We start from the raw sequence: 16,268 nt of genomic DNA on the forward strand, positions 1-16,268 counted from the left end.
GAGACCCCTCAGGCAAATGAGTTTTGGCATAGAAAAAAAGGGGGAAAACTAGTTCTTAAATAAGTGGTGGACCATAGTTACTGAAGGCAGAGCAATGTTCAAATAGTCTTCTGGTTATTCATAGAGTTCTGTCTTCCTCTCCTATACTACAGAGTAGAATTCAGTCATGAATATAAGAGAATAAGAAATTCCTTATTTGGTTAGACCAACACCAGGCCAATACTCACTCTCTAACAAAGGAGAAAACAAAGGAGTGTTAGTGAGTGTTAGGGAGCCTGACCAATTTCTGTGGATATCAGAGGGTACATTCCTTCATATTTCCTACATTATCAATTTATAGGCATATTATCCTTTAATTTTCTGATAGCCTCTTGGACTTGACAACGCTGTCTGTCTCCACAGCCACCTAGGACAGAAGTTCCCAGTGTAAAAACTTGAGGGACTGGTATTGGAAAATGGTTTTTAGTGTGGTCTTCTGGTGGTTTCTTGATATCCCAACTTGTCTAAACGTAGGGATTTACCATCATCAGGATGCTTTACGGTATACCATCTAGTCTCAGGCTTCCTCTCCTGAAGGATTCCCAAAGGTCCAGCAAAGGTATTTGCCAGCCTCTTGTGGATTTTGTAGGTATCACAGGGGATCTAATACAGTAGGAGACGCTGTATTTAGATAATGGCATTGAGCCAAAATGTTTACGTGTGTCAGAGAACCTGTCATAAAATTTATTGCCTTGGAGATGACATTGTGTCAATTTCAGAAATACTTAGTGCTAAGTAGCTGATTTGATTTATATTTTTGAATGGAAAATACATTGTCAGTGTAATCTCAGCTCCTCTTTACGACAATGTATTCCAAGTAGAGGATTTATATATGTAATTTTTTAGGATCAGATAGAAGTAGAAATAAATCACATACAACTCCTATTCAAAGTCTTTTGGCCAATTTTTAAACTGTCAGTAGTGCAAATTAGTCTTTAAAGCCAAAATGACAACCTAATACTCAGTTATATGGCACTTTTGAGCAAGACAGATATATAGTCTATACCCATAACTAAAAAGGCAGCATCAAAATGTAAGGAAAAAAATGCAGTGTTTTCTGCTTTAAGCATAACAATCATATTTGCCTTTTTGAAGGAGATGTTCTAAAGCCCAGGACCCAATTCAAAAAAGATACTTTTGAAGAACGACTCAGCCTTGCATGGACCAGCAAAAATCAAACTAAGTGGCAATTCTTCACATTATATGTGAAGATAATATCCCTTGACATGTGATGTTTGGAATGCTGAGGGCTTACAAGCCTTCAAAGAGTGCTGGAACAAATGAAAGGAAGAAAAAATCCAATCAGGGTACTTAAAACAAAACAACTTTGGCTGAGAAAGTCCCAGAGTTTACAATTTTTGGAGGCTGAGAAAATATCGTCAGTTTTAATACAATACTATATGAGTATCTTGTTTCCACAGTCTTCCATAGACGTTTGGTCTTGGTCAAAGTCATATGCACTCTTCATCTGAATCAACCTAGCAGAGCTGCTGTTAACCTCCTCCTCCCCCCAACAAACACAAAATTCCAGCTTTGTTTCCTGAGACAGATTTCAAGATTTTCATATTCCACGTGTAATATTTGCAATTAATGCCAAATTGCCTATATGTTTCATCCTTTTACAGAGTCCAGAACAACTCTTAACATTCCTGGTACTCCTTTGTCACTATTTCATAAGTAATCTCTGTGTGGCTTCACTGAAAAGTTTATCAGACTCATCCCAACCAGCCCATGTAAAAAATAAAGCTGTCTTCTGAATGCTTTTCTTATTAATAGCCAAGGTTTTGAGAGAAATACTGTTTGAACTTGCTGAGGTTGCCTTCCTTGTTTAGAGAGATTTAACCCTAGAGGAGATTTTTGTTGCTCTAATTCTCTATTCAGGATACTTAAAAACCCAATAATCTATTTACTTTCTTGACACTATGTTCTGAAGCTGTCTCCATCCTATGATAACAGCTGTCTCTGATTCCTGTAAATAATTAAATAAAAATAAAAAATGCAATAAGCGATTTCAAAAGTCTGTTACCCAGTTGTCATCAGATGCATTTTTTCCTTTGTTAATAACAAAACAGGGAGCAACTTTGGCAAAGTATTGCAGCATTGAACTCCATTCACCTAGGTATTGCCTTTGCCAATAACTGGGTTTTATTAGCTTCTCTGTATATCAAAATTGGAAATAAAGAAATTTGCTAAGAAGAAATTGGTATTTTTTTTTTTCCTGGATTTATTTGTAAAATGCTTTGTATTTTATTCCCAATAAAAATATGCAAAGGGATCAATTGGTAAGTAAGACTTGTACCTTTGGTAATATTATTTTAATGAACTGTAAATTATGAATAATCATTATATTGGACTAAAATAGGTACTAACTTAAAAGAAAAAGAAAGTAATAGAACGTTGTTGTACATGTTTATTAACGACTCTTCTAAATAATGTTCTGATTCTAGGTGTTGCAATTTCTGTCTGGAAATCTTGATATATTTTTAAATTATTCTTCTCAAAACAGAAACTATCAAAATATATGAACAGTTTTGAAAAATTTTAGCTCTAATACCTTTCAAATTCTTGCATGGATTATATAATATTTTTAGTTATCATTTATTGTGGATTAGCAGCTAATTTCCACCCTTTAATGTGAACTGTGAATGTTTTGATGTTACCCTGCAGGCCTGAGAATCAATAAAAATAAAACAACATTTTCAAGTGGGGGCACTTTGGATTGTCTTTGTCTATAGTATGGAGGCTTTTATTTCTCATTTTTTTCAATCTTAAAAAACAACAACAACGCACATAATTAAATAGAAGGAGGGGAACTTTATTTATTTTTTATAGAAAGAGAGTTTTAATGCCAACATGAAACAAGTTGTAGGAAAAGTACAACAGTGTCTCACAATTTCCTCTTGTACAATATGACTCTCCTTATAATAAGAAAGCTATTTCCAGGTAAAGAGGAGTTTTCCTCTGTGTAGAATTTGCTGAGATTTATAGGTCAAAATAAAGATCTTTAAAATCAGTAGTGAACGTTATTCCCTGCACAGAAATACCGGTATGAAATGTGTGTTGTGAGAGGTACATGTGAGCCGGTGAAAGAGCTCTTTTTTGGTCTGTGTGAATATATATAAATATATAAATGTGAGTACACATAGATATATATGTATAGCCACATAAATATAGCTACACATAGTAATGAGGGGGCGCATTCCTGAGACTTCTCTAAGTTCATTTTGCAGCCTGCAGCTTTGCTTTGCAACCTTAGTTACAATAAAGTACATGTAAAGATGCAGTGGTGTTCTGTGTGATGAGAAAGATCATTAAATTCATACAGGTTTTATGGAGACAGACGTTAAATTTTTGGTGCAGAGAATTCATAAGAAAGGCAGAGTGGTGCAGCAGGGCATCTTTATTATAACCTTTTTCATAAAAGTTTTCAAGATAATTGATCTCTGGAGAATACACAGTAAATTATGTTATACTTCCCATATATTTCAGCTTAATCTAATTGAGCATAAATTGAGAAAAAAATACTTTACCTCTCTTAGAGTCTATTATTTGTCTCAAAGGGTCACCACCACAGATAAATGATCCTTAAATCTCACCAACAGTTCACTGTTCTCAGAACATCATCAGGACCTGTTTATATAAACATAGATTTGTCTCCATTAATTAATGAATCCAATCTATAATGGATACCTCCAGCTTCTTCTGCACTTTGTGTAGCTTACTAACTCAATAGAACTCTATATTTCTTATTAAAGGATACACATTTCATACAAAGCTTTAATCCATCTCTAAAAAAAAATACTATTAAGACATCTATAAGCCCAGTTGAGTGAACAAAATTGTCATTAACATTCACAAAGATGGATTTGCCTGAAAGGCTTAAGAGGATATACTGTTTCATTTAGAAATATATGCAACTACAATTCAGTAAACTTCCTACAACATATTACTAGACATGATGTTTTTTATCAAGTTTAGGGATTTGAGATAACAGCCATTTATACAGAGTCTGAAGACCTCAGACAAATATTCTCTGGCAAAATCTACAAATGATTGAGAAACTGATCTCTCTAGGCTTTGTTGGTTTTGTGGTTTTTTTTTTTTTTTAATAACACAGCCTATACCCTTGGGACAGCTTTGTATTTTTCTTCAGGTGCTTTCTAGAGTACCTAGGAACTCATTTTCTTCAGAGTCTGAATGTAATGGAGCCTAAGGTGTCCAAGGAAGTGTTGATACAGCATAAAACCAGTAATACTAATGCTTAGGAATTAGAAAGAGCTAATGCTAGTATCTCTTTCTCCTGTCAATTTCCTTTTTCATTTGTTGTTCCACACAAGCAGGTTTAGGGGGTTCTTCTAAAGAAAGATAAAGAGCCCCTGCAGAGGGTCCCTTTATCAGGGAGTGCAATAATAGGACAAAGGGTAATGGTTTTAAGTTCAAAGAAGGGAGATTTATAACAGATATTAGGAAGAACTCTTTTATTGTGAGAGTGGTGAGACACTGGAACAAGTTGCCCAGGGAGTCATGGATGCCCACTCCTTGGAGGTGTTCAAAGTAGGTTGGATGAGGTTTTAAGCAACCTGATCCTAGAGGTGTCCCTGTCCATGGCACAACAGGTGGAACAAGATGATCTTTAAGATCTCTTCCAACCTAAACCATTCTACATTTCTATGAATCATGAAGGCTTTGCTTTACTCATATGCAGGGACTCTCATACTGAATAATTTTTACACTTGAGTTTCTGCCAGTGATAAATTGTTGTCTCTTATTATGTAAAATTTGTAAGATTTAAAGACTTATTTTATAGGTACAGATTTCTAGATACTATTCATTTCTTTACATTGCTGAGCTTTTTAAGTCTGCAAAATTTACAATATTTTAAAATGTGGGGTTGGATTTTGAAAGGACTACAATTTCTTTTCATTTAATTTTCATGAACCTATTTTCTAAAATTTAAAAAAGAGTATTTTTATCTTTCCAGAAAATATTTTTCTGATTTTTTTTTTTAGTTTTTGAAAGAATGCAGAAATCACAGATTCAGAAATTATATTTCTACCCTCTAAAACTGTTTAGTATTAACTAGTGCCTTATGGCTTAATAAGTGCCATAAAGTTAATAGGTTAATATGTTTGTGATTTTCCTCTTCCCTTTCCTTTCCCTTTTTATTATTCCCTAGTACTTCCAACTCAGAATATAACCCTCATTTAATTTTACTCTAGATTTTAATTTGATGTCTGGAAAGATCTATCCAAAGGAAAAATAATTTTCACACCTTTCATATTAAGGTTTATAAAGGCTTTTTATTGACAGCCTCATTACATAATAAGAAATAAAGTTTCTGTGATGTTTTCTTCAAACCTTAGCAAATGTTTATTTCTCTACTTGCTCTGTAGAAGCAACGTTTCTGATAATTGGAGTCTGATTCTAGATGTGTATTGAGCCCATTTCATTGTTGTACTCTACAATCTCAGGTTTTAGGATGCCAAAAAAGTTGCTTTGTGTGTGACATATATGAAACAACAGAATATGCCTTTTCTTCTGCTTCATCCAGCCCCCTATTAATTATATATCACTCTAGTTTATTTGTAGTTTATGGCTTTTTTTAATTAAGTAAATTCTACATTCTGTCTTTCCCCTGCTGTGTGGGGAACACAGTAGTTACAAATGTGGACCAGTTCTACCCAGGAAAGAAAGTAAAAGAAAAAGGCAGGTGATGGATGATCCCTCTGGCAATGTCCAGGCTGAGATGAAATGCAGTATTTCCCATTCTCAGAAAAATAATAATAAAAAAAAAAATGTTGATGATTTTCTACAAGCCTTTCCAACCCCTACAGTTTTCAGTAAAACTGATGTCCTTGTCAAAGTCATTGTTAAGAGTGCTGAATATTTGCTCAGCTGTAGAAATCTGGAGTAAAAGATTGCGGGTTCAATGAAATGGCATTTTCCAATTAAACTCTGTTTTCCTGGAAGTTCCCCAAGCTCTACTAAACACTATGTATATATATCCCATGCAAACTAGAGATTTGCATCATTTTTGCATGACAAATTTTTGAATACATAAGGCTTGGGAGAACAAAGCTTTGCAAAGTGAACATTACAAAATGCCCAGTGCTTTTTTCTTTCTCCCACGGGCTTTCCTGCAGGCACGGATAATAGGGACATTAGTTATTAAATTGGCATAGAGTCTCTCTATTTCTCTATCATTTTCAAACAGGTTAATTAAAACACATATTTTTGCTGGCTGAATAGAAGGTAACTTGAGTCAGAAGAAACTGCGGCATCCATTTTTTAATAAATCCTTCTGAACATATAAATGTTTTTCAGTCACTTTCCGTAACTGTCTCTTGGAAGATGCAAATATCTGTATCTTTATTTTTTCTTGTAAAATCAAAGCAAACAAGTAATAAAAATCCATTTTTTTTACAAAAAAGTAAAAGAAAATATCCTGAGATTATGAACAGAATCACTGTTCATCATGTAGCTTATGGGCTGACAATATGCAAAGACACCAATACTGGGCACCTCAATTTATTTTTAGCCTAAGTGAGGCACAGTTAAACAAAGAAAGCATTTTGTCTTCAGTCTGACTTTCTTTCAGACAGATATTCATTGCAAGTGCATCTACTAATACACAGTTCTATCAATGACAGAAAACTCTAAGTACTGCTGGTGTGCAAAAACCTTATTAACCACAATTATACAGTGCTTTGTCAGACCTGTTTGTGCTGCAAAACCAGAGTGTTAGGGCTAACCTGTATGGTCAAGTTATACTGCTGTGTCCTTTCTGTATGCTCTTAACCAATAGTAAAACAAGACAATATAGCATGGCTCAACCTTCTTTCACAGTTTTGTGCTTGTAAGTAATGTTTTAATGTGAAGATGCATATAACTTCTTTAAAGCATCAGGAAAAACGGGTACATTCTTGGTTTCAGGAGAATATTTAAGTCTAGAGATCTAGTTATACATATTTTCTTAGATTTTTTCTTTAGTTTGGTAAGCCCCATGAAATTCTATCACTGAAACAAAATAAATATAGTGTTTCTGTGAAGCTAATATCCAGAACTGGTTTATTCTGTTGTACCTCAAAAGACCATCATAGAATATTCTAACATGAACCAGCTTGGATCATACATTACCATTGATTTTTAGTCATAGTTCTTCATTGATTTTAGTGGGGAGTTCGCATTAAGCATCTCTGGCATGAAATGACCACTTGTATTTGATATTTTAGAAAAAAATGTTAGTTAATCAAAATGATCAAAATAAGCATCAAGTCCTTTTCTTCATATAGTGAGAAACTGCTATAACAAAGTTCCCTCTCCTGCAGCACAGAGTAATTGAAGCACGGAAAAACAACTTTTTTTTTAATAAACATCACTCTTCAAGAGCTAAAAGTAGACAGATTAAAGTATATGAATTGGAATTACTTTCTGCAGAACTGAAAAATAAATTCTTCAGAGGCAGGTGTTTCTCACTGTAGGAGCCATCTTGTGGAGGGAAATCATTTTCCCTATGGCAGCTTAAAAAACAGATTTGCTTTCCTTGAATTAGAAAAATATTCACAGGATCTAAAAACACACAGCTCTAAGTATATCTCCCTGTCACAGCTTTAAGAGAAAAAAATATAGACAGTTGAGTCAGGATAATGTTTTAGGCTTTTTTAATACCCGTTATTGGATGCTCATTCCCTAAAGTTTTCTGTACATGATCCCAGAGCTACTGGAGGGAGATGATCTTTTAGCTAATCAGCTGTCTTTGACACCACCTTTCTAGAACACTCAAAAACTTGATTTTAAAGTCCACTTATCCCCTGATTTTCTTCAATATTATTTATAGACTTAAAAACTTAAAACGTAAGGAAGAACATCAACAGTCTTAAAATCCACCTGACTTCCTATGGGACAATGGTATACAACACAGCTGAGTATGCCAGATTACCTCATTCTCAAGGATTAGCAGCAAAACGAAAATCACTGGAAAGTTTCACAAAGCTATAAATAAATGTGAAATATGTCTTAACTAATGTTCCAAGGAAGCAAGTTTGGGGTTTTTCAAAGCTTTTTGGTAAGCGTTTTGTGTTTCTTTCAGCTTCTGTTTTCTCTTTTATATTATGCCATTGAAGAAAGTCAGTTCCGCGGTATCTTCTTTACATGTTTGATCTCTCTCTGACATTGATATTCTCATTGTAGGGTCAGCTCTATAAACTTTCCCCAAAGACAAAGTTACACCATTTCTTCTAGGTTTACTGACCCAGAAAAATTCTGGAAGAGCAAGTAATATGGACAAAACAGGCATTTAGACCACAGAAAAAAGTACACATCCCAAGATAGAAATGAATTAAGGACAGAGGCATTACTAAAGGATAAGGAGAACAGAATTATTGGAAAAAAGGATGTCCAAAACAGTTAAGGCCTGAAAATAAATCAGGGGGCCAAGTTGGGGGAGAGATGTCTTTAAAGAGATTTCTTCCTTACTCACCTTACTCCGTGCTTTACTTTAGTACAGCAAAATGGACTGTATTAACAACATACACTTGAATCATTCATAAAAATATTTGTGACCAAGTAAAAGGTCTTTCAATAAGGTTTATGTTCTTGAGGTATAGATATAGTATTAAAAATCTCTTCCTAAACCTCATAATTTCTGCTTCAGTGATAAAAGTGACACTGATATCTTCACTTTTGCAGTTAACGTATTCAGCTAGTTTCAGACAGCTTTCTGCTCACTTGACTTCAAGTTACCTTTGATTTTGTTCAAACAGGCAACAAACTCCAGCATTTCTTACAGATTTAGTTACAGAATATATAATATTTCATCATCTTAAGCAGGCTACTCTGTCTTGTTAAAGAACGTTGTTGATTTTTTGGTGTTTGTGCAGCTGCTGTAGAGCTGACCTAAAACTCATTTAAATGAAAGACATCTATTGAATCCAGGGGCTTTGGGGCATAAACCAGTCAAGCCTTTCACTGACTCACTGAAATGCTGTAGTCACATATATGATTCATGTTTCTTTCCAATGCCTTGTACTTGAATGTGGTTATTCAAGGAGTTAGTAATCACAGAGTCAGTATTTTATAAGCTATGAATGTTACAAGATGCATATATATCGACTCAGTACTGTTACTTTTGAACAGAATTATTTTTTTAACAGTGCAATTCAGCTTCAAATCAGAAATGTAAGAAAAAAAAAATCAAGAATGCAACTTAAAAGCTGTATTAAAGTTGCGGTTCAAAACTGGCACAATCAAGTATAAGCATTCACAATCATTGATGCTAGTAAAACAAGACAAGTAGATACAGTATTAGTTTGCAACAACAGATAACAAAAATGTTAAAGAGATTTCAGAGTTTAGCCCCAGCCCAGACTGATCAGCAACTAAACGTGAATAATTGTGTGGTCCCAATTCCCTTCCTAACCCTATCACCCAGAGAACTGGGAAAAGGAAATGAAAGAATGACTCATGGGTTGGAAACTAAAACTGCTTTAATGAAAATAATAATAAAAAGGAAAATACTATTAATAAGAAAATAATAAAAGTATATACAAAGATAAAAAGCTCACACACACGCGCGAGCACACAAACACCCCCCCTCCCCCCCCCAATGACTATGTCACCACAGATGATGCAAAGCATGCAAGTGGAAAAGGTACAGGGCTGGACTCATATAACAAAAGGCTAATGTGTTGAAATAAGGATAGGAAGAGATTGCTCACTGATTATCATCATGGGCAAAACAGACTCCACTTGGGGAAAATTAATTTAATTTATTGCCAAAAAAATCAGAATAAAATAATGAAGAAAATAAATAATAATTAAAAAAAAAACCACTTACCCCATGCCTCCCTTTTCTTCTCAGGTTTAACTTTATCCCTGATTTCTCTACTTCCTCCCACCAAGAAGTGCAAGGGGATGGGGAATGGTGGTTGCTGTTAGTTCAACACATATTGTCTGTCACTCGTTATTCCTCAGGACTCCTCACACTTTTCCTCTGCTCCAGCATAGGGTCTTACTATGAAATACAGTCCTCCACAAACTTTGCCAACCTGAGTTCTTCCCCTGTGCTGCAGTTCTTCACAAATTTCTCCAGTTTAGATACCTCATAGGTTTACAAGTTCTGCCAGAAACATACTCCAGCATGGGCTCCTCTGTCTTCACAAGTCCTGCCAGGAGCCTGTGCCAGCATGGGGTTCACACAGACTCATAGCCTTTTTAATTAAAAACAATATATTTTATAATATGGATCGCTCTTTTCAGCCTGAACCAGCCCTTATCAGGCATTATTGATGACCACCTTTATGACAAAGTCGTTATTTAAATAAATGTCATGCAAGAGTTTTTTGTTGTTAAAATAACTCCTAGAGCTGAAAACATTAGTGGAGTCACATAATGTGTATGATAAGAATTGCCCTGAGAATTATGCCATGACCCACAAAGGTCCTTTCTGTTCTTCCTGGTTTTGTAGAATTTCAGTGCTGTCCCCTTAACTTTGTAGTGAGAGAAGAAAGTTCAGTTACAGCAGCAGATAAGGAAACCTTCAAGTTTCTAGACCACATTTCATTCCTTCCTTGCTAGACAGCTAATGTGAAGAATGATTGCCATCTATAAAGCCTCTAATCTGCCCCACCAAGATAAATAAAATAGGGAGCAATCAAAATTTCCAGGATACTCTTCACACAGTATCATCCATGGTCAAATTACCTGTTTTCACCAGATTAAAGTGCACTTTCATATATTTCTGAAGGGATGTGATAGAAACACCCTGTATAGCCAGGATGCTAGAGACTGGCATTTTAGGCTTATATAAAGTAAATCTTTAACCTGATATTTTTTGGCAATCGGAGGAAGGAAATGATGAACCAAGAAATCTGAGTTTGCAATACATCAGAAGGTGATCCCAAGGGAGAGGAGTATTAGTAGAAAAAGATTATTTGCCTTAATTTATTAGATATATACAAGTAGCATTCTAGAGGACAATTTCGTTCCCCTGTGAAGAAACCCAAGAGGAAAATTCATGTCAGAGTTAACAGAAGGTATTCCATGATTTGCTTTGTAACCACTGATAAAGTGTAATTGCTCGAGTTGTAGCAAAGGGAACTACACTTATGTTCACCATCCCTGCTTTAAAAAAAGGGGGAGGATTCATTCTACTTTCCTTGGAAATATTGCAAACAATTTTTCAACTACACGCTGATTTTTTTGGTTGTTTTTTTTTTTTTTTGTGACAGGATCATTTCCAGATCCATTTTCCATATGTCTTCTTTCAAGGATACTGAGATATGACTTAGCCTCTTGTGTCACTGACATGCAGCTGACAATCATTCTTATTTCTTGATTTTAAGTAAATAACATAATCGAAGACTAAATCTATCTTTAGTGATAGGTGCACATCACTGCCTGCCCCCCATTCCTAATAAACCAGTTTGGTACCATTGGAACTATGCCCTCAAGTCCCATACAGACTTTGCACCCAAACTTCCTTCTTGGCGAGGAACAGAGAGTAGGAGAGGAAAAGACTGGTGCGTTCCCAGATCTTTCTTCAAGATGGAGTTAGTGTGTAGTCAGAGTATGGAGCTGGACCTGAGCACCTAGAGATTAGGAAGAATTTCTAGACATAAGGAAGAATTTCTTCACTATGAGAGTGGTGAGGCTCTGGAAGAGGTTGCCCAGGGAAGTTGTGGCTGCCCCATTCCTGGAGGTGTTTAAGGCCAGGTTGGATGGGGCCTTGGGCAGCCTGATTTAGTGGGATGTCCCTGCCCATGGCAGAGGGGTTGGAACAAGATGATCCTTAAGGTCCCTTCCAACCCAAACTGTTCTATGAGTCTATGATTCTATGATTCTATGATTCTATGATTCTATGAATCTATGATTCTATGATTCTATGATTCTATGACTCAGAAACATATAGGTGTCCAGTTTAGACATAGTCCCACAGTCTGGAGGATGGTGATCTGGGCATTGTAAATTCTTTAACTCTAAAAAATAGGGGAAAAAAAAAGTGATATTTTCATTGTCTACTCTATTAATGGACTATAAACACTGTTTCTGCCAGTTCTGCATGCTTAGTGCAACTGGGAATTACAATATATTTCCCAATGTATAATTTAATGGAGAATTTGTGAAATCTATTATTGCTGCTAATATAGTAGAATCTAAAGCTTCCAACTGCTTCATTTTACTGTACATTTTTCTTCAAAAGTGTGGCTTGAATAAAAGAAGTTGAAAAATGATATATATATATACACACATTATGCATATCGAAGGCTGTTAATCCTTTTTCTCGTTGATGAGGAATTGAAGATGAGAGACAGTAACTAGCCAAAGTAAAATTTTAAGAATCAAAATACTAGTCTTCCCAGTTCTAACAGTCCAACGCCACCCTGTTGATCCTCTCTAAAACACATAAGAGCATAGCACTAACCCAGATGACTTATGATTCAGTGTACTCCACAGGAGTTCACTGCCAGATGCTGTGTTCCTCCACCACCAGTCATCATGCAGGAATCATAGTGCTTGGAGAGGCCAGCATTGTGAATCGAGTCTCGGTAGTTCTCTGATAAGGTCCATAATGCCTACTTGAAACTCAAGTCAACAGGGAGTGCTTTTGCTAATAGATTCTACCTGCCTACCTCCATTTGTAGGAAATAACCAGAGGGAAAACATCCTCAGCCATAGGATGAACCTACCAACCCTTGAACTTGCTCCACTTACAATCTGCCATAGCTCTAAAGGCCAGCAGGCTCCATCTCTGCCATGCTTTAACGCCAGGTCTGAAGTCATTGATCACCACAGTGAGACATATGCCTTTCTGCTGAAGGGAACAAAGGAGCTTTGTTTCAAGGAGAGGGAGCGAAGGTGTTTTTTTTTTTAAACAGGAAGACAGCTTTCTTAAGTTCTTCAGTGTTATTTTGTTACTTTGAAATAATACAAGAGTTTCTATGCATTTAAAGTAATCATAGACTAAAATGGCTGGAATGGTTTTATACAAATAGGTATCTGGTAGCTTTGCTTTGTAGAAGGTTATGCAAAGAGTATGAAGGTTAGAGAAGAGGACAGAAAGAATATTAACAGGGAAATTAATAATTATATGAGTTTTACAGAAGGGCTTGGATTGTAATGATAGCATGCACTGTCATATGCAGTACCTACTGAAAGTCATAGCTAATGGTTAAGAGTAGATAATATTCTGCATTTATATAGTGCTTTACAGCTTCAAAGAACTATGCAAATATAAATTAATTAATCTTTAGAATTTTAAGATCTCTATTTAAATAAGTAGATTCCTCTTCGAAAGCTCTGTGTAGCACAAATGATTACATCTACTTACAAAGTAGGACAAACAACAGCAATAATATCACTGGCTTTGTGAATTAGCTAAGTACCATTATCCCTCTTCCACTGATGGAAAAGATAAGGTTTAACTATCAGGAAATTTCTGTGAGGCATGTCAATGACATAGTTGAAATTAGATTTTCAGAATGGCCTATATTTTGACTTTTATTTTCAGTCTGCTAAGTCAGTCTAAGGAACAATGTGGTTTATTGATGTTAGATAGACAAAAATATTGAAATTAAAAATTTCATATGATATTTATGTTCTCATAACATTGCCATAACTATAGTGTAGTTTGATGATATTTTTCGAAGCATATGTCATAACTAATTTGGAGGTATAGGAAAAGATATGGGAAAAGCATTTATCATAAAATTATCAACTTCTGAACCACTGTCAAAGAACAGACCAGTTTCACAGTGCCTTTTAATTTATCTGTTCGATGGTTTTAAAAAGCTTTTTCCTTATTATCCATCTTTTATCTTTTCAGCTACAGTTAACATGTATGGCTGCAATAAAGTCTGAAGTCATGCAGAGATGTCCACCAGAATCTGCAGAAATCCTGTAATAACATTGCTCCCACTTAGGAGTTAACTCAGAGGCATGATGATAATTAAAAATGTCAACATCATTAAATATTTCATTTCTCAAATATGAATGAAGAGGTTGAATAACATATTTGCATAATTTACATAACAGCCATCTAATTTTGGTGATTGAATTGATGACACCTGGGATGTCTAAGCTTTTGAGTTTTTTCTCTCTAGTCCGTAGAAAGTTAGACCCAGAGAACTTTTCAGCTCCTATCAGTATATTGAAGCTCTACTACAGGTATTCAAATCCAAAACTCTGAGAATACAAACATTCTTATTGCAGTTATTCATATCATTTGTTTTAAGTGTGATGGCAGCCGATATGGATGGAGCACAGAGAGCTTTTCTCATTTTATTGCTCTCACCTGACTCCTGCTATGAAGATAAATGGCAAAGCTGTCAGTCAAAAATATTTTAGAATTAAGTTTTCTCTCTCAAGTGGGATTAAATGGTATTGCAGCATTGCATCAGTTATCTTATTACAACCTAGCTTTTAAGAACAGTCAATTGGATTTTCAAAAATTAGCTCCTTAGTTCAACAGAAACAAACTACCACTAACAATGCCACCTGGTAACTTCCTGGTTTTCTTTATTGCATCAGGACCTTGCAGGAAAGTCTCTTATTTGTAAACCAGAAATAGCCAAGGAGTAGATCCAAGAATATTCTTCATGGTGTAGGTAAATAAGTTAACACGATTTTGAACCTTTTGCCACAAAATTTAAAATGCTAAATTTTGCAAATTCTGCATTATAAATGTGTTTCTGGTGCTGGAAGATGTGATTTTGAGTTTGGGGTGCATTTTTTTTTTCATTTCATTTTTGCATTAGTATTATAATATAGAGACCTAGAAGTTTGTTATTAGGTAGTGCGTTGTTTTCCTACAGAAGCCATAAAAAGTTAAATATCAAAATGGGCTAGGAAAAAAAAACCTTGACTTATGGGAAATTTGGCTGTTGTGGGACAAGCAGGGAGGCCTTCTCATGAATTAATAAACAGCTTAACTAGTAGGATTAAGTGCTCAGCTTCAACAAAAGTAGAGGTTTAACAGCAGAGTCCCTTGGGAAGCTCTGCTGGGATATCTACCGCTCAACATAAATGATCTAGAAAAGGAATTGAATAATGAGGTGAATAAGTGTTCTGATGATACTAAATCTTTCAAAACAGTAATAATGAAAACTGACTGCTAAGATTTGCAGAGGATTTCAGGGTACTGATCAACTACAGGACAAGGAGTAAATGAACATTAGTCTTGATAAATGTAAGGTAAATACACAGGGTTTAAAGATCATATTAGAAATAGACAATAATAGTCACTTAACAACCTGTTATCATTCAGAAGAAATATTTAATTGTCATTGTCCACAATCCTGGGAAAGCATTACTAGTCCGATACTTAGGGACAGTCAAAGGCTAAGTAGAATTATAAGAAAAAACAGCTAAGAAAAAGAACAAACAGTGAGAGACCACCATCATGGCATAGTGTACAGGCATAGCATAGTCACATCCTGAATTATCAGTTCATTCGAGTCTCCTCAATGAACAAACAAGACTGCCAAAAATGGGGATGAGGGGTGAGGCAGTAAGGAAGAGCATAGATATGGATTGCTCTCAATAGTTCACAGACCCTGATACATTGTCTTAGCAAAGTGAACTCTCGGGTGTTTAAGATCATGAACAGAGAACTAAAAATGTTTAATTTTTTGTAACAGAATTAAGAAACATGAAGTTAATAGACAGAAATGTTAAAACAAAAGTACATACTTTTTCAGCACAATTAATATCTTGTGGATATTGTGGAGATCATTGCCACACAATGCTTTGAAGCTGAAATGAGTTTGAAACCAGCCTAGCCTTCATCATGCAAAAGAGACCCTGAGAGACTATTGTTACAATGCTAAATTGCAGCCTGTAGCTAAGACATAGGATAAGGGCATGCAGAAGACAAACCAAGAAAGGTGCCACTCCATTTTTTCTGATGTGTCAGAACCAGAAATAGTCACCAGATCAAAGTTTCAGTCAAAGTGTTTTTGTGATTTTGGATGGTTTATTTCTTGTTACTGTACTTTTGCTTCTTATCTGTGAAATGAGAGTGAAAATACACACCACCCTAACTTTGGAAGCACGTTATGGTTTGAAATTTTCTGTGATGTCCTTAAAAATGCTTAAGGTACAGAGGCTGCAGTCTCTAGTTTTGATTGCAAAAATACTCTGACATTTGCTTATGATTAAATGATTTAAAAAATCTTCTGAATAATGAGGAGACAGTTTCATCTAGTTGTGCTGACTTCTAAGGAGGACCATCA

The sequence above is a fragment of the Cuculus canorus genome, chromosome 1 (assembly GCF_017976375.1).
Source record: "Cuculus canorus isolate bCucCan1 chromosome 1, bCucCan1.pri, whole genome shotgun sequence".
In the NCBI taxonomy this organism is placed as follows: Eukaryota; Metazoa; Chordata; class Aves; order Cuculiformes; family Cuculidae; genus Cuculus; species Cuculus canorus.